We start from the raw sequence: 21,075 nt of genomic DNA on the forward strand, positions 1-21,075 counted from the left end.
TCAAGTCTTTTATCTGTGGGGTCTTTTTAAAAAAAAATCACAATTAAATACCTTCTTCAAGCAGGAAGAATGAGGGCACCATCACAACCTGAACCAAGCAAAACCAAACTCCAACAGGATAAATGACTCAGTGTCCGATTGTGTAGGATTTACTCACGATCTTCTGTGCTCCTCCAAAGGGCTTAGGCTATTCCTCTAACTCTGCCCGCTGCAGCACACACAGGTTGTCTTCCAGGCTCTGCCACTGCTGTTCTTAGTGCTCATCCCATGGTCCTGGAATCTCCAACACACTGGAATCTTTGCTGCAACTGGGCTGCGCTTTACGCTCTCTTCACGGAGCCAAGCCTCAACTTCTCTGCATGACCACTTCAGGCCTAGGCCTTCAGTTGCTGCTGAGGCTGGACCTTCACCAATGGTCTTTCCTGGCCTCTCGCAGTGCCAAGCCTCAGATGCTCTCCGTGACCCCTTCATGCCTTCAAAACCAGTACCACTTGGGTGACTATTACACATTATCAACACAGTTGCCAGCATAAAGTACAACCTCGACCACTTCTGGAAAACAGCTTCTCTATGCTTTCAGCAAACAAATCCCAGAAGATTTCACCTTCTTCTTTTTGTTTTTTTTAATTTTTTTTCGAGACAGGGTTTCTCCATAGTTTTTGGTTCCTGTCCTGGAACTCACACTGTAGACCAGGCTGGCCTCGAACTCACAGAGATCTGCCTGCCTCTGCCTACTGAGTGCTGGGATTAAAGGCATGCGCCACCACCGCCCGGCTGCTGGTCTCTTCTTAATCACCACGAATTTCTTAGCTGCAGCTAACCAGCATCAAGTATCCCAACAAAGCAAAGTTTTACTTTAGAGGTTTGGGTATCTTGTTAATCACAGGTGATTCTTCAGCCCCAGCTAACCAGAACCATAGAATCTTAATTCAGAATAACAAATGGCCCTGATAGAGTCTGGAAACTTCACAAGCCAGTCCTCCATCCTCTCCCTACATGCCTCTCAATGTTCTTATCTTCCAAGTTCCCACAGAACAACCCACTGAGGTCTCAACGCTCAATGACTTTTCTAGCCCAAAATTCCAGAGTCTCTCCATAATCCTCTCCAAAACATGGTCATGTCTGTCACAGCAATACCCATTGTGCTGGTACCAACTTGTCAGAGTTTCTATTACTGTAACAAAAAAAAATGACCATAAAGCAAGTTGGGGAGGAAAAGATTTATTTGGCTTACACTTCCATGTTGCTGTTCATCAGGACAAGAACTCAAACAGGGCAGGAACCTAGAGGCAGGAGCTGATGTAGAGATTATGGAGGGGTGCTACTTACTGGCTTGCTCCCCATGGCCTGCTCAGCCTCCCATGTTACAGAACCCAGGAACAACACCCTAGGGATGGCATCACCCACCACGGGCTGGCCCCTACCTTACTGATCACTAAATGAGAATTTAAGTGAATGCCTTACAGTTGGATCTCATGGATGCGTTTCTTCAACTGAGGCTTCTTCCTTTCTCATGACTCTAGCTTGTGTCAAATTGTCACAAAAGTTTACCTTGGAATTTTTTATTATGAAAACATGTCACATTTCATTAAATATTTGATCTAGATGGTTCATACTGGCTGTGAGAGTTATTTCCATGTGTCTCATTATAGTGATTTTTTTCAAGTTGAATCATATTGTCATTGCTGAAACAAACCCTTAGGTCACAGTGTGCAATCCTTTTCATACTTATTAGATTTGGATTGCTAGAATTGTATAGACTATATTTTCATATTTATTCAAAAAGAACTAGTTTTGTCTTTTTGTGGTGTCTTAGTATATATTCTATATTAGCTCTGCTAATAAGGTAATATTGGCACAAACAAAGTAGCATGACATATTTCTCTACCTTATACTTTTTGGGAAAGTTACATGAAAATTGGTTTCAATTCTTTAAATGTTTGATAGGAATGAGCCGCAGGTATCAGTCTCTGGACTTATTTTGTTCTTGTTGTTTTATTGTATACACACATTGGAGTTTGGCTTATATGTATGTCTTTCACCACATGTGTGAATTGTGCCTGAGGAGGCCAAAAATGGGGCATCAGATTCCTAGGAACTGAAGTTACAAATGAATATAAGCCACTGTGTGGGTTCTGGGAATCCAACCCAGGTCCTCCAGAAGAGCAGCAGTTATTCTTAGCCACTGGGCCATTGCTCTAGCTCCAGGGCATCCTCTTTGGAAGGTTTCTGCTGTAAAATTCCATCAATTTAATAGTGATGAGTCTATTTTGCTTCTTAAGTCAGTTTTGGTTCCTTAAGTATTTCTAAGACTCTGCCCACCTCATTCACACCATCTAAATTGCTACCAGTATTCTTTTATGACTCTTAATTTCTGGGGATATTTAAGTGTTTCTAAGCCATTTGAGGGTCCTCTTTGAGAATTTTCTGTTTAGATATGTAACCCATTTTTTTTGATTGGGTTATCTTGATATCCAGCTTTTTTTTAGTTCTTTGTATATTTTGGAATATTAACTCTATATCAGATGTGTAGTTGACAAATTTTTCCCCATTCTGTAGGCTGCTGCTTTGTCTAACTGATGGTGTTCGCTGCCAGGCAGAACCATCTCAGATTCGTGAGATCCCATTTATTAATTGTTGATCTTAGTGCCTGTGCTAATGGTGTGTATTTAAATAGTCTTTTCCTGTGACAATGAGTTCAAGGTTATTTTTTTATTTTCTCTTCTATCAGGTTCAATGTATCTGGATTTATGTTGAGGCCATTGATCCAGTTGGACTTGAGTTTTGTGCAGAATGATAAGTATATATGGATTACTCTATATGAAATCATCTAATTTGACCAGCACCATGTGCTGAAGATGTTGTCTTTCTGCCAGTGACTATTTTTAATCAAAAGTCAAGTATCCCTATGTGTCCCTACGTGTGAGGATTTATGTCTAGCTCTTTAACTCAGTTTCCTGATTAATGTATCTATCTTGTGCCAATGCCATCCTGCTTTTATTACTACAGCTTTAGAGCAGAATTTGAAATCAGGAGTGTTGATAGCTCCAGCAGTTTTTTATTGATCAGAATTCCATTTGGGTGGGGGTGGAACTATCCTCGCGCGCGCGCGCGTGTGTGTGTGTGTGTGTGTGTGTGTGTGTGTGTGTGTTTCCATACAAAACTGAGAATTATCCTTTTAAGATCTTTGAAGAATTGTGTTGGAATTTTGATGGCATTGCATTGAATAGTAGATTGCTCTTGGTAAGAGAGACATATTATGTTAATCCTACCTATCTATGAACATGGAAGATCTTTCTATCTTTGATAGATCCTTCCATTTCTTTCTTCAATGCCTTGAATTTTTTATCATACAAGTTTTTCACTCACTTGGTAAAAGAAACCCCTAAATATTTGTATATTATTTGAGGCCATTGTGAAGTGTTTCCTTTCCTTGATTTTTTTTCTCAGAACATTTTTCATTTGTAAATAGGAAGGTTACTGGTTTTGTGAAATACTTTTGTGTCCTACTTTGCTGAAAGTGTTTATCAGCTGTAGGAGTTTCCTGGTGGAAATTTTAAGGTCACTTATGGATACTATCATGACATCTGCAAATAAAGATACTTTGACTTCCTTCCTTTACAATTTGTAACCCTTTGATCTCATTCAGTTGTCTTACTGTTCTAGCTAAGACTTCAAGCACTGTATTGAATAAGCGTGGAAAGAGTAAACAATCTTGTCTTCTTCCTGTTGTCAATAAAATTGCTTTGAGGTTTTTATCCCTTTAAGTAGATACTGGCTTTGGGCTTGCTATAAACTGCTTTTAGTATGTTGAGTTATGCCCCCTTGTATCTCTAATCTCTCCAGTACTTTTATCATAAAAAAGCATTGAATTTTGTTAATGAAATGATCATGCTTTTTTTTCTTTCAGTTTGTTTATATGGTGGGCCACATTTACTGATTATCATATTTTGAACCAACCCTTTATCTCTGGGATGAAGCCTACTTAATCATGGTGGATGATCTGTGTTCTTGGATGTGCAAAGTACTCTTAAAGGTAGTCTGCATGCCCAGAGAAGATGGTAATGTCTATCCTTAAGATTGAGGTATGTTTCTTGAATGTAGCAGAAGGATAGATCCTAGTTTCATAGCCATTCTGTTAGCCTGTGTCTTTTTATTAGGGAATCGAGACCATTGATATTAAGAGATATCAATGACGAATGATTGTTGATTCCTGTTATTTTGTTATTGTTTGTGGTTGTGGTAAGAGTGGTGGTGTTGGTGTGTGTGTCTGTGTGCAAGTAAATGTGTGTGTGAGAAAGAGAGAGAGTTTATGTGTGTGTGTGCTTCCTTTTTTTGGTTTTGCTGGTATGAGATTATTTATTTTTTATATTTTCATGGCTATAGTTAACCTTTTTGGGTTGGATGGAGTTTTCTTTCTAGTACCTTCCATGGGCTCAATTTATAGATAGATACTGTTTAAACTTGGTTTTATTATGAAATAATTTAGTTTCTCCATCTATACTGTTGAATGATTTTCTGGGTATAGTAGTCGGGGCTGGCATCTGTGGTCTTTAAGAGTCTGTAGTACATCTATCCATTCAGGCCCTCCTGGTTTTTAGAGTATCCATTGAGAAGTCAGAAGTTATTCTAATAGCTCTGCCTTTATATATTGCACCGTCTTTTCCCCTTGCAATGTTTAATATTCCTTGTTTAGCACTTTCAGTGTTTTGATTATTACATGCCAAGAAAACTTTCTTTCCTGGCACAGCTTATTGTTGTTCTGCATGCTTCTTGTGCCTTGATAGGTATTTTCTTCCGGAGGTTAGGGAAATCTTCTATGATTTTCATTGGAAATATTTTCTGTGCCTTTGACCTGAGTTTCTTCTTCTTTCTCCATTTCTATTATTCTTAGATTTGGTCTTTTCACAGAGTCCCAGATTTATTGAAAGTTTTGTGCCAGGACTTTTTTAGATTTAACATTTTCCTTGACTGATATGTCTATTTCTTCTGTTGTATCTTCAATGTCTGAGATTCTCCCTTCTATCTCTTGTATTATGGTGATGCAGCTTGCTGCTATAGTTACTATTTAAATTCATAAATTCATTTCCAGAATATTTCTATTTGGGTTTTATTTACATTTTCAAGTCTCAAATAGTTTTACTCATTTTCTTCTCTGTTTGTTCATGTTTTATAATTTCTTTAAAGATTCATTTCCTCCTTAAAGACCTCCATCATAGTTTAAGGACCTTGTCTTGTATATATTTCAGTTCTCAAGGCCTACTGTAGTAGGATTTCTGGGCTCTATTGTTGATGAAATATCCTGGCTGTTATTGTGCTTTTATGCTGGTGTCTAGGCATCTCAGTTTGGGATAAATGTATTAGCTCTAGGTGCTAATATCTGTTTTTGTCTTGGTGGAGTGGGTGTTTTCTTCCTTAGTTTCTTTTTAGTTTTTCGAGGCAGGGTTTCTCTGTAACCTTTTGGGGGTCTAATTTCATTCCAATGACCCCCAAAAAGTCTTAATTCATTCCAGCATCAACTCAAAAGTATAAAATTGTAAGCATCATCTTAATTCAATACGTGTGAGACTTAAAGACATGTTTCATGAGGAAATTCTTCTCAGGTTGTGAGCCTATAAACAAGTTACATGCTTGCTTAAAAGCAAACATCAAAATGAATACAAAAGACATACTGTGTCAAATTGAAGAAATAGGAAAGAAGAAAAGATAAGTGTAAAACCCAATGAGGCACACAATTGATGTGGGATTCACCTTTGTATGCTGTGAATACCATTGTTTAATAAAGAAACTGGCTTGGCCTAATAGGGTAGAACTTAGTTAGGCAGGAAAAACTAAGATGAATGCTGGAAGAAAGGAGGTGAAGTCAGAGAGAAGCATAGAGCCCTGCCAGAGATAGATGCTGGATGGAACTTTACCCTATAAGCCACAGTCATGTGGCAATACATAGATTAATAGAAATGAATTAAATTAATATATAAGGGTTAGCCACTAAGAAGCTAGAGCTAATGGGCTAAGCAGTGATTTAATAATAGTTTCTGTGTGGTTATTTAGGGGCTGAGCAGCCAGGAACAAACAAGCAGTCTTCTAATACAAATTGGCACTCCAGCATGGTCAACTAAATCCATGTAAAACCTGAGAAAGCTTAGAAAAGGAATCCTAGATACAAAAGAACAGAATTAAGTATGGTTTGGTAGCAGCATTTTCTTGGGTGGGTTCTATTTGCTGGAAGCAAGCAGAGGAATGATTCTTTTAAGAGAGGTTTTCCTGACTCAGCAGTAGCAGGAAAAAAAACTGTTTTGAAATGTTGGCTTTCTGAGCCATGCTGCCAATGCAACCTCTGGCTCTTTCAGGAGGCCAAGCATTTAAATGGACTTTGTAAGCAACATGCTACAACTTGCTTAATGGCAACATAGACCTGCTATGTGCCTAAAACTGGGGCAATGTACATGGCTCTCAGAGGCAGCAAAGAGTTCCACCAAGCTGGATTGGGCGGGACAAGCAGGAATGGCCATATATATGCTAGCAATGCTGCAGCTTAGATTCTTAAGAAGCGCTTAGCATTTTAAGAAGTACTTCTGGTCATAAAATAATTACAGATATGCAATAAAGACAAATTCAGATGGAAAAAACTCTAAATGGGTCACAGTGTTGGATAAATATATGTAGGCTTGCAAGAGAGAAGAAAAGAAATATAGACAATTATAAAAGAAAGTAAATGGTTTTAAAAAATAAAACCAAGTCTTTAAAGAGACAGAGTACAGACAGTCATAGATTAAAGGAATAAAGATAATAAAATAAATATTAAAAACAAATAAGCCACATAAAGATGAAGTGTGCACAGAGAATCTGGATTATGTATATTATTGTGTTTTCTTTGAATTTTTTGACTGAAAAGGAGCTAATTAACCAATGTATATACTTTAAAGGTAGCTTGTCTTCAAAATTTGAGTTTAAGGATATGTTGCTTTGGAAAAGAGGTTCTTCTTTTGATTCCACAGAGGATGAGAACCATGCATTGCTTCTAGCCTAATATGGTTTGATGGACCAAGACCCCCCCAAAAGGTTGCTATGAACACCCCTAAAATTACTTTGCCCAACAAAAAGCAGGAAGCAGTTTGGAGAGAACTATGCCCATATTCCCAAATATTGTCTATAAATATTTGCTTACATTTAAAGGGGGATATGCTATAGAGATTTACATGGGTATGGATCTTGGTTTATTGATACAAATTTAAGGTCAATTTTGTTATACAGTGTATATATATTTCTGGTCTTGATTAAAGTATTGTGTTGGTACAGCTCATTTAAAATGTAATGTATAATTAAGAAATATAGGTTAATAGATATTCATCTATAATAGTCAAGCTTGTAGTCATGTTAGTTAGATTTTCTGGATATATAGAGGTGTATTTTAGATAGTTAGGTATTCTTCAAATCTTTCAGAAACCTTCAGAATATGGCATTTAAGTTTTGAAAATCTTGGCAGCACCAATTACTTGAAGAGAAAGATGGGCATCAAAGAGGCTACTTATGGAGTTTTTTAGCCATTTGGGTAATAAACTTTTCTTGCCTGGACTGCTTGATGAACTGAACATGCAGGACCCACAGACAAATGACTGCTGAACTTGCTTAAAGGTAAAATGATCTTCTGGGGTTCCTGCTTCATGAAGACTTTGCTAGACATTCTGCAGAATACAGAAGAAAGTGACTGACAAACTACCAATATAGGCAGAACTATCTTGTCTGCCGGATACTATGGGCCTGTAGGCTGAAGATGGATGCCTCATAGGTGCAGAAGAACTTTGGGTGAATGTCCAGGCAGTGAAATGTCTCTGTCAATTCTAGAGTTTTGGAAGTTGCTCACAGTGCCCTTCCTGTTTACTTAAGTAATATTATATCCTTCTGAGGTCTTTGATGGAGTTGAAGAATTTATAGTTATAGTTTTCCTTAGCTATGATAAAAGATAAAGTAGATATAAATATTATAACTGTAATTCTTGCCTGATACCTGTTTTGTTATATGTAATTTTACTATGTTAAAACCTTTTTTTATTTAAACAGAAAAGGGGAGGTGATGTGGGATTCCCCTCTGTATGCTGTGAATATCATTGGTTAATAAAGAAACTTCTTTGGACCTAGAGCAGGGCAGAACTAGTTAGGCGGGGTAAACTAAACTGAATGCTGGGAGGAAGAAGGCAGAGACAGAGGAAGAAGCCATGAAACAGCCACCAGAGACAGACACACCAAAATTTTGCTGGTAGACCACAACCTCATGGTGATGCACAGATTAATGGAGATGGGTTAAATTAAGATGTAAGAGTTAGCCAATAAGAAGCTAGAGCTAATGGGCCAAGCAGTTATTTAAATAATAAGGTTTCTGTGTGATTATTTCAGTGCTGAGTAGCCAGGAACAAACAAGTGGCCTTCTCACTACACACAATAGTTCTTAGGACCTGACAATAATGTCCTCTAATTCCTGGCCTCAGTGAGGCTAGGGGCTGGGTTCTCAGTGCTCCAGACAATTGATTACAGCTGTGTGCAGTACAGCCCATGCCACAGTTATCACAAGGTTGAGTCGAATGTTGGTCAGTCTATAGTTCTTGGCCTCAGAAATAACTCACCCACACAATTTCACTAGACAGCTTAAGTGGGACCTCTGAAGCTTCTAAGTAAAGGGTCATGTAAATCCCATAATCTTTGCTTTCAAGTCCCTAATTCTCCCATCAATATCTATGATCTCCCATTATTGCAATATTGACATTGATCTATCATATTCTTAGGAAGATGCATTTATAGTGTTTTTTTATTATATGAGTTTTTGCATGGGACAGATATATAATGGAGTATGATGGAAATTACTACCCCTGCATCTTTCAAGTCCTTGATTCTCCCATTGATTTTTATAATCCTCCATTATTGCAGTATTGACTTTGGTCTATCATATTCTTAGGAAGATACAATTATAGACGTTTCTACTTGACCTTTCCCACCACAGTAGCCATCACTCCATGGAACAGGAAAACAGCTGCCTATTGCTTACTGCATTTATCCTAATGACATACTCTGTAACTTGAACAATAACTACAGGTTTCTCATAACCTGCTGTGCTCTCTTTGACACAGGCAGGCACTAAGGATATATTCATGAACTAGGAACGTGACTCTTGTCAGCCCCTATTTTGACTAGTGGAACCCATTTTGAGTCTCCAGTAATTAAAATAAACAGAGATCTATTATACCATTATTCTCTAGTGCATGGTTAATGCATGGTTCACCCCAGTAAAAAGGAAGGCTAGGCAAAGGATTCACCAGGACAAATTGTTAACCAGATAATGGAACACTTTCTCAAAGACAGCAAACTTCCTCTCCATTCAAGTGATGATGAGGCCATCATCACACAGTCCTGGGAATGAGGGGTTATGGTACTCTGTTCAGATCATATTCAAGTCATCTTCTGGGTATTTGCCTTAAAATTCCTCCACTTATACAGACCACATAATGGCATATTGTCTGTATCTTTTTTTTTCTAGAAGAATCATAATCTATGTACCAAAAAAACAGGTCTATGTCTCTTACTGATTGGGCCCCACTCCCAGCTGCCTACTGAAAACATCATGGTCCCCTTGTCTTTGGTGGCTGCCAGCACTTGTACAGGATAATCTTCATTGTGTTCGTGAACCTCTTTCATTAGCAGCATTTCTCATTAAAACTGTGACTCAATAAATAGATAAATAAAATGTAGATCTATTGAAAAAACTGATCCACAAAGAAGAGGGATTACAGGACTTTTCAAAGATGCTCAAATTGTTCTCACAATTTCTCATAGATATAGAGAAAGTTATGTTTTCTATTTGTGCAAGCAATTCTTACATAGGTCCAGTCAGTCATTCTGAACATTCAGAGTTCTTGTATTCTTTCTTTTTAGCTTTACAGAGACTATTCTGTTATTTCACCTTCAGCTAATGTAGGAAAATTTTGATCTATGTTTGAGGCAACCAAACTCCATTAAAGAATGCAACTTCTTGTGCTAAAACATTAGATTTAAAAGCTGTATTTGATGGACCCATATTAATAAATGTGGCCTAATTTCATTTTGTGTCTTGCAACATCATCCCAAAGTTTTAACATCCATTTCACATAACTCTGTATGTATAAAGTAGAACCATCAGGCAGTTTTTGTTTGGGTGTATAGGACACTTCTATCTGGATTGCATTTTGTGCCTTACTCATGAGAATTTAGTGGAAACTGCATCTAATCATGAGTCTAAAAATCCAAGGACTTGATAATGTATTCTCGGGAACTTGGGGCTTTTTAGAAGACAACTATATCAAAGGAATCTATTCGAGGTTTTGGGTAAAGCAGGCTGAATTTTTTCAGACAGACTGAAAAATCTGTTTCTGCTGTGAAAGAAGATGACGAGATGAGAATTCAATGTACTGAGTTTTATTGTGGTCTGTCGAATTTTCCAGTCCAATATTCAGAATTCCATTGTTAGCCCATTCTCTTAGCTTTGACATACACTGGTAAGTGGAAGTTTTAATTTAGTCACCTATAAAATGAACCACTGAGTCAATTTTGTTTTAGTTTTAGTTCTTAGAAAGCTGAGCCCTGCACCTACATGAACGAAGGGCTTATTTCAGGCAGACATGTAAAAGTTTACATAGTAAGTGCAACACCAATCTGAGATTTGAAACCCACAGCTTTTTCCTTTCTACTTTTCTTGTCGCCACTAGGAATGACAAAATGAGCTGCTGAGATTCCTCAGAATGGAGATATGTTAACAGAAGTCCAAAGGAACTACAAATAGATAGGAAGATACATAGGTAAGCAGGCAGCTAAGTAAGTAGAGAAACATGTTTTAAAACAATAGTAATTAGAGTTACACTATAAAGTGATAAGGCTCACCTGGGAAGCTATAGATTATCAAAGAAAAGCCCAGTGACAGACTAAGAATATTTCCCTTCAATTTGTTCATCAGAGAGGTCCCAGAAACCCCCAAAACAAAACAGGGTATAGTACTTGTGATAGCTTGAATGTAATTGATTCCCATGAGCTCCTAGGGAGTGAGACTATTAGAAGATGCAGCTTTGTTGGAGTAGTTATAGCCTTGTTTGAGGACGTGCATCACTGTAGGGGTGGGCATTGAGGTCTCATATAGGTTCAAGACAGTGTTTCAGGTCACTTCCTGTTGCCTATGGGATCAAGATATAGCTCCTTCTCTACTCTCAGCTCCTTCTCCAGCACTATGTCTGCCTACATGTCCATGTTCCAATGATAATAAACTAAACTTCTGAAACTGTAAGCCATTCAATTAAATGTTTTCCTTTATAAGAGTTGTTATGGTCATGATGTCTCTTCATAGCAATAGAAACCCTAAGACAGAAGTTGGTACCAGAGACTGGGGTATTACTATGAGACAAAAGATCGTATTTTGGTTTGGAGTAATATGGACTTTGGGAGTTTAAGTTAGGAAAGCAAGAGAATAATTTAAGCATTACCTAATGGAATGTTCTAGTAGGAATATGAAAGAGCATAGTTCTAAGAGTTATTTGAACTATGGAGGCCTAACTCAAGAGTTTTCAAAGATGGAGAATATTAATATGTGGCCTAGAAATCATTTTTGTGATACTTTGGTGAAGAATGTAGCTTCTTTGTGCCCTTGTCCAAAGAATCTATCTGAGGCTAAATTAAAAGTTTTGGATTAATTCCATTGGCAAAGGAAATCTCAAAACAGTCTAGTATTGACTCTGTTGTATGGTTGTGATTGGTCATTCTTATTAAGATTTATAATAAAAAGAAGCTGACCAAGTAAAAATACCAAATGTACAATTTGAGGAGAAAAGGATCAACAAGAAGTATAATGGAGTTAAATTCTGTAAACAAGGAGATAAACAGATTAAGAAATGAAATAAAGGAGTGGTGACCTCAGGGTAAGATCCTGCCCAGGTAAATTTCCAACTTGAGAAAAGGAATTATAGAAAAGTTTAAAGCAGGGTGTGGTGGTGCACACCTTTAATCCCAGCATTCAGAAAGCAGAGGCAGGAGGATATCTAAGTCTGAGGCCAGTCTCGTCTACAGATCCAATTTTAGTATAGCCACACTTAGGCAGTGAAAGATCCTATCAAAAATAAAAAGTTGGTGAAGATATAATTGAATGAGGGGTCCATGTTCCCACCCCAGTTAACTGCAGAACTTACTAACTTCAGCCATGTGGTTCTGGAGTTAAGGATAGAAGAAATGGGATATGGAGTTTGCCCCTGCAGCTAAGAAAATCTGCTCAAGCTAGGCATGTCTTGAGGTGTTCCTGAATGGAGGCCTAGCGAGGTCATTGTGTAAAGATCTAAAGTTGAAGCCTCAGTTGCCTAAGAGACCCCAAGATATTGGAGATACCAACACCATGGAATACCTGATGAGGAGAACTTCTAATAATGAATAGAACCAGTCCAAGAGAAAGAAGTGTTTTTTAGTCAATAAAGCTAAATATAATTGGAAATCTGAAGAACATTTTGAAATAAGTCATGGAGATGCAGAGTTTGAAGTTTGCCAGATGGTTTTTTGTCTTCTTTGGTCCAGTATTTTCTCACTATGCCTCCTTCCCTACATTTTGGAACACTAATATGTATCCTGTGCCATTATATGTTAGAAGCATGTGATATGGTTTTTTTTTTAATTTTGATTTTAAAAGAAATTCCAGTTAAGAGATAATATGAATCTCAGGAAAGACTTTAAACTTTGGGCTAAACCGGTCTCGCTGAACATAGCGGACAATGAGGACTACTGAGACCCCAAGAACAATGGCAATGGGTTTTTGATCCTACTGCACCTATTGGTTTTGTGGGAGCCTAGGCAGTTTGGATGCTCACCTTACTAGACCTGGATGGAGGTGGGTGGTCCTTGGCCTTCCCACAGGGCAGGGAACCCTGATTGCTCTTTGGGCTGACGAGGGAGGGGGACTTTTATTGGGGGAGGGGAGGGAAAGGGGAGGCGGCGGTGGGGAAGAGACAGAAATCTTTAATAAATAAATTAATAAAATTAATTAATTAATTAATTAAAAACTTTGGGCTTTTAAATGTTGTAGAGATTGTTATAGACTATAGAATGTTATAGAGATTGTTATAAACTTCAATATATAAGTTTAACTAAATACATCTTGCATTATGATATTACTACAAGCTTATGGAGGCCAGGGAGTGGAATGTGGTAATTTGAATGTAGTTGGCCCCCATAAACTCATAGAGAGGGGCACTTTTAGCAGGTGCTGTTTTGTTGGAGTAGGTATTGTCTTGTTGGAGGAAGTGTGTCACTGTGGGGGTGGGCTTTCAGGTCTCATATATGCTCAAACCACACCCAGTATATCAGATCAATTTCTCTTGCCTATGGGATCAAGATGTAACTCCTTCTCCACTCTCAATTCCTTCTCCAGCACCATGTCTGCCTGCATGTTATCATGCCCACCATGATGATAATAGACTAAACTTATGAGACTGTAAGCCACCCAAATAAATGTTTCCCTTCATAAAAGTTGTCATGGTCGTGGTGTCTCTTCACAACAGTACCCTTCTTGGTTACCTGCTAAAACTAAATGATAAGTCTTTTTGCAAAGGATGCCATAAATTTTGATCACAGGGCATTGAAAGAAATCAACCTGGTATTGATCTGCAAGTTTCTTCACTGCTGGATAGCTTTCAAAGTTTTCAAAAGGTGTTATGCAGACTGTGGAGGAAGAAAAGTCATCAACAGTCTTACCCAGGTGTGAATTTTGTGAGCTATAGTAATGACCAGCCTGGAAATATATGTCCATTGGCACAATAGTGTCATAAAAATCAACAACTTTCTGATTAAATTTAAGACCCACTCCACAGGAAGGAACTCATGACTAGTACTGTAATTCTGGCCAAGAACTCATGGCTTGGGTAACAGTCACAGAACCTGGTGGTCAAAAACTTGTGGCAGGAGTGGTCATAGGACCTAGGGGCAAAATCTACTATTACTTTGGTAGAAGGACATAGTATCAAACTTATTTCTGAATACATATCTTAGTGTCAATAGATTACAGGAGCATTGACAACTCAAAGATAGTTGCATAACAAAGCACCAACACAGCAGGGCTTACAATCTGCAGCAATGGACCTCTCTTGACAATTTGCAGGCATCTACAGAAGTCATAGCGTTTTCTCCCCATCACAGTCACCACTGCTCATATAACCTCGGTGAGGGGCTTTGTGAACCACCATGATTTAGAAGTTTTGTTTACTTTCAGGGCATTTAGAAGCTCCCTCCCCCTCGAGGAAGGGGTTAATTCAACTCAGAGGTAGTCGCTACAAAGCACAAGGGAGGCACAACAGGGAAAAAAGGAAGTCTTAGGAGGGTTGTGGGGCGGGGGCTAGGGCTTGGGGTAGTATAACTCACTGACCTGAAAGAGCAGAGGTGAGTCAATAGGGTCTGGTAGTGAAGAGTCAGGGGGAAACAAACAAAAACAAATTATTATAAAATTTTATAGTAAAACCTATTATTCTATATGCTGGTTTTAAAAAAGAACTAGTGAGAAACTAAGTAAAAGAAAAGAAATTGTGTGCATTATAGCTCATATCTGCAAACCCCATACTTAATAGATAGACAGAAGAATTGCAAGCAAGCCTGAGCTACAAAGTAAATCCCTATCACAAGTAAATGATTGAACTTATAAAGTAAGTTGTTTGTTTTTCATATGTTTATATAGTTTTAAAATATTTTCTTTGCAATACTAGGCATGACTTCCCTCTTGTTAAACCAGTCTGAAGATCAATTAGACAACTGTTGTTTACTACCAAGGTACACACACCACATCTTCCCCCTCAGGGTTTCTGTGCCATGCTGTTCATTGTTGTAGTTCATAGGTGTCATAGCTGTATAGGACTATTGGCTGTTTCCCTCCTTTAGAAGCTCGTATGGTACCTCTGTTGCCATGAAAACTAGGGAGGAAAACTCAGGGAGGAGGTTTTCAGGTCACGTCCATCTCAGGTACTCTAGTACACAGTGTCTTCAGAAGTAGGGACTTACCTTCCACCTCTGGCAGGCAACCAAGGGCAATGCCAATAGTCTTTAATGTTTGGGGGTCTTTTGGACAACCCTAACCAACAACTAGATGGATGAGTGTTTCCCTTACTCCACATCCCAACCGGCATGATCTGGCATTTGTTTTATTGATCATGGACATTCTGTTGGGTATAAGATGAAATCTTAATTTTTTGATTTGAATTTCCCTGATAAATGAGGACATTGAACATTTCTTTAAGTGTTTCTGAGCCATTTGAGTCTCCTCTTTTGAGAATTCTATGTTTAGGTCTACACCCCCCTTTTTTTTAATTGGGTTATTTGTTTACTTGATGTCCAGGTTTTTTAATTCTTAGATACTAACCCTCTATCAGATGTGTAATAGGTAGAGATCTTTTCCTATTTTGTACGCTGCCTTGTCCAAATGATGGTATCCTTTGCCATACAGAAATATTTTGGTTTCATAAAGTTCCACTTATTAATTTTTGTTCTTAGTGCCTATGCTATCAGTGTTCTAGTCAGAAAGTCATCCTCTGTGTCATTAAGTTCAAAACTTTCTCTTCTACCACCAGTATATTTGGCCTTATATTGAGATCTGTGATCCATTTGGAGTTGAGGCTTGTGCAAACTGATATGTATGTATTTACATTCTTCTATATGCAGCCTTCCAGTTTGACCAGCACCATTTATTTTCTCTCTTTTCTCAAGTGCTAGGATTAAAACCAGAGCCTTTCAATGCTGACCATGCATCTTGCCACTCAACTAGATCCTCAATTCTTGTCTAATGTGATTTTTAAAAATATCTTCAAGCACACGTCTTTACTCATGGATCATTTTATGCACCCCAAATAAAGGTTCTCCCTTAAAAATATTAAATTATAAAGGTCCCGATCTCTAAACAATTGATCCAAGAGAAGGCACGGTGAGATAGAAACAAACAAAAGAATGTTAAATAAGTAATAAAAAGAAGACTTTATTACTCAGGACCTCTAGTGCGAGATCATTTTTAAGGGAATAATGGAATATTTCCAGAAAATAAATATTAATGTCCTCTAGTGAGGGGCACAGGTCAGTTCATTTGCATATTTTGCTGATGTAACTAGGCTTTAAATATGTATTAATATGCTCTTAAATGGAGAACCAATGATCTAGATACCCCTTCATAGGCCCACTAACATAAAGGACAACAATAAACAACAAAAAAAACCAAAGAGATTTATTTAAAGGAAAAAGGCAAAAACCTAAACAATGGTGTGGGGAGCTAAAAATATGTTATTAGAAATCTGAGGATATAGTTCAGTGTTAAGTTGTTTGGTTGACATGTGAAAGATGTTGAGATTAATCTCCAACATATAGGAGAACAGGAAATAAAATTAACATGCTCTGTGCATGTAGTAAGGGAAGATTCCATGGAGAAAACTGACTGCAGAGGATGGGGTTAAGAGAAAGATTAAGAATTAAAATGTCAAAGGCTGAAGCACTCACTAAGAAAGATGAATGAGAGGATATATAGCTGAGGATGAGATAATCCAACTAAGCTCAGAAGAAGGACAAGGCTCTGGGCCAGTGATGGCAGGCTGGATGCCCTCGGCCCCACAGAGCCCTTCTGTAAGTCATAGTGGTCCGTTTGTACTTGTTCTAATGCAGTTAGGTGCAACGGGCCAATTTTAAGCAGGTATGGTTCCTAACAAGAAGTTTCCAGCGATTTCAGTAAGCGACTCCAGAGCATCCTGTAGACGAGGAGTCCACGAAGAGGAACTGCAGCTGCATCGTGATAGCTCTGAGAACAGCAACACAATAGCATCTTAGTGTCCTGGGTGCACTTGAGAAGCTGGGCCAGCAAGCACACTGAGCAAGAAATCCAACAGGATTTTATTATAACACAGGAGTACTGTATCTTTTTCCCCATTGGTTGGGCTCTAACCTCACAGTCTCTTGTGGCTGGATCCTTTTAAAAGCGTAAACACAACGAAAATGATGAAAAGGGGGAAGGAGTGGGGAGCTCTGGGCCCTAAAATTCCAGTAATGAGTACAGCAGGGCCTTTGAGTAAACAAATGTTTTACCCCTTGGGGGAAGATTAAAATATTTGCATGAAGGTTTTTCAAGGTTGGGAGATTAAAGGATTTTCAAGTTCCAAAAGGTGGAGGAGGCTGATGGAATATTGGCCATTGGTGGTTTAGTTGAGTCTAATAGAATGAGAAAACAATGTTTCTCACATACCTAAGACAAGTAGTTCTCAACATGGTTTGGAGCGCAAACAGCCACCAGTCACTCCCCACCCTGTCAAACACTACCACAGCTACTGAGGAGAGTGTGCATTGAATAGCCACAGCATGAGGAACACAGTCAAGAAAACTCCACACATGAGGCACAAACGGTGAGCACAAGAGCTAGCCAGTAAAAGACAGGGAGCAGAACCGAAACAAAGGGTCAGGCGAGGAGGCTCAGCATCTAGGCCAGTGACTTCACTCACTGTTTCCAGCCAACTCTCCTCCCTTCTTATCTGTATACCATTGTAGGACAGTGAGGTAAGCCAACACGGTCCCTTACTCTTCACAGACACCCCCCCCCGTCCCTTTCTCTCAATCCTCCTTTCTTTCTTTCCTTCTTTTTTTTTTGTTTTGTTTGTTTCCAGTATTCATTCTTCTTATTACATTTCCCAAAACCCAGTGGCTGACTTGGTTTATAATATCTGGATACCGATATTCATGTCCCTTTTTTAGTGTATTGTTAAGCCAACCTCCCACATAGTCATCCCATTTTTCCCCTTTGCCTCAGTTATTCTCACTTCTCTTTATGTGCCTCTCCCTAATTTTTCTAACTATCTAATACTAAACACTAGTATCACCATGTGCTTACATCTTCTCTTTTGCTTTTTTCCCACTCAGACTAACATATTGCTACACACAGTATCATTGGGGTCACTTACTCTATAACTAACTGGTCTAAGAAAGTGTCTGTTTTGTATGCACCTGCTACTCTAGGGGAAGAATGGGTAACTACTCTATAGTGACTGTTGCTGCAGACAATACTCAGTCCACAGAGGCAGAACTAGAGATGGAGCCCTGTATCTGGAACGTGAGTCTACCTGATGAAAATATCGTCCCCACTGTGCTGTAACACGTCTCTCTTGAACACTGGAAACCCAACCACGGAAAGAAGGGAAGCAATAAATTAAAAAAGCAAAAACAATACAAATCTTAACTAACAATCTGATCCCAGATGGGCATATCCCAGGGCAAAAATACATGGAACATAAAAACCAAGATACTGTCTCTTCCAAAAGTTAAAATCCCTACTAATGACCCAGAAGAGAATGACTTAGATGAAATTTCAGATGAAAAATTCAAAAAGAATGTTATAAATATGGTAAACCAACTCAAAAAGATCTCAAGTATTTTCAAAAAGGATGTAAATAGACACCAGAATGAAATAAGGATGTAAATCAATGATATGAAAATAGAATTTAGCCAGGTGGTGGTGATAAAAGCCTTTAATCCCAGGACTCAGAGGCAGAGGCAGGTATACAAAGTGAATTTTAGAATATCCAGAGCTGCATACAGAACCCTGTTTCCCAAAAAAATAAAAGGAAGGAAAATAAGGAGGAAAGAAAATAGAATTTAATAAGGGATAGGAATACTGTAGAAAACACAAACCAAAATGATAATGAAAAAAATAATTGAAATAGAAAACATAGTAGGACAATTAAAAAGTTCAGTGAAAAGCCTGACCAATTAGAATGAATCATATGAAAGATAGAATATCAAAGATTTGAAGATTTGTAACACGAGGGGCTGGCCAGGACCCTCCATGTTACAAAGATGATGAAAATGGAGAGAAATAGAAACATTTGTTAAGGTTGTCGATAATTTTTAATATAGAAACTGAATATATAAAAATTGCTGGGAAAAAATTGCTAGGACCCATGAAAAAAATCTATACATTAAAGGCATATAGAAAGGAGAAAAATTTTATGTAAAAGGTACAAAACTATTTTTAATTACATTATAGAAGAATATTTCCCAAAGCTAGGAAAGAAAAAATAATCAGGAAGCAAGAGAAACACAGAACACCAAACACAACAGCAATAGAAATTGAACTTTATTTATCATATTATAGTTAAAACATTAAATGTATAGAACAAAGAAAAAACATTGAAAGATACAAAAGAGAAGGGGGAACTCACATACAAAGAGGGCCCATAAGAATAATTGCTGATATTTCAGTCCAAACCATGAAAGTAAGATGTACTTGGTCTACTGACTTTCAAATTCCCAAAGATTACAATTGCCGACCCTGTCTAACATATCCGGCATCATTTTCTGTAGTAATTGATGGTTGTGGTGACTTTAATGAGAATGGGTCCCATGGACTGTATCTGAATGCTTGGCTCCTGGTTAGTAGAACTGTTCGGGAAGGATTAGGAAGTGTGGCTTGCTGCCTTGTCAGAATAGATGTGGCCTTGTTGGAGGAGATGTACCACTGGAGATAGGTTTTGAGGTTTCAAAATCCTATGCCAAGCCTAGCCCGTCATAACCCCTTAGCCCCCCCTACCACCTCAATCCCCTGCTTGCTTCCTACATATCAGGATATGAAGATTTCAGTGAATGGTCCAATGTTATGCCTGTCTGCTCCCCACCATGATGATCATGGACAAACCATATAAAGCTATAAACAAGCCATGATTAAATGGTTTTTTAAATAAGAGTTGCATTGGCCATAGTATTGCTTCACAGCAATAGAACACAGACTAAGATAACAATGGAAGAAAAGTAGATTAAAGAATGCATGACCACCAAGTCAGCCCTACAGATGGTAGAAGAAATACTTCGGCCTAAGGAGGAAGATAAAAACGCTCAAGGGACCATAGGAGTTAAAATAAATGGTGTCCTGTGACTCTTTAAACAAAATAAGACTAAGAAAATTCCAAATAATACAAAATCAAGAAAATAACAGGTAGCAATGTATATCTTCCAATAATATTTCTCAATATCAATGACCTAAATTCACGCATCAAAGGACATAGACCAACAGATTGAATTAGAAAACAAAATCCTTCTTTCTGATGCCTCCAAGAAACACATCTTACTGACAAAGATAAACACTATCTTAGGGTGAAATGACAGAAAAATATTCCAAGCAAATAAACTAGGAAACAAGTAGGTGTTATTATTTTAATACCTGACAAAATAGACTTCAAAACTTTTTCTCCAATAGAGATAAATTGAGTTACTTAGTATTGATCAAGAGGTCAATACATCAAGAGAAAATTACAATTCTAAATATATGTGTACTGAATATAGATAGGCTCATCCAAATTTATAAAGCAATTATTACTGTATTTAAAGTCACAGATTAATACCAACACAATAAAGTTGGGAAGTTCATTACCCCATCCTCACCATTAGACAAAATAGCTGTTAAAAATGAATAATGAAATACTGGAGTTTATAACATCATAAATCAAATTTACTTAACAGAAATCTATAGAACATCCCATCTAAATACCAAAGAATACACATTCTCTTCAGCATCATATAGACCTTTCTCTAAAGTATATTAAATATCAGCACACAAATAAAGTCTAACAAATATTAGAAAATTAAAACATCTTATGTTGTATCTTAAAACAATGAGATAAAACTATAAATCAATAGCAGAAGAAATTACTAATGGAGATAAAATCACATACTACTGAGTGATAACCGGAGTCAGTGAAGTGTAGGCAGAATTTTCCTGTCCTGCAGTAGCTCTTAAATAAACACACTGAGGTTTATATTAATTACAAATGCTTAGCCAAAAGCTCAGGCTTATTACTAATTAGATCTTACATTTTAAGTTAACACATATTCCTTATTTATACTCTGCCACATGTCAGAACCTTTATAAACATGGTACATTCATCTCCTGCTTCCTCTGCGTCTGGCTAGCAATTCTAGATTCCTCTCTTCTTCCTCCCAGCATTCTCCTAGTCTGCTCTCCTGCCTAAGCTTCTTCTGTTCAGCTATTGGACAGTCAGCTTCTTTATTAAAGCAACCACAG

This window comes from Alexandromys fortis, unplaced genomic scaffold, assembly GCF_014885135.2.
Source record: "Alexandromys fortis isolate MF-2015 unplaced genomic scaffold, M_Fortis_MF-2015_v1.1 scaffold_28, whole genome shotgun sequence".
NCBI lineage: Eukaryota > Metazoa > Chordata > Mammalia > Rodentia > Cricetidae > Alexandromys > Alexandromys fortis.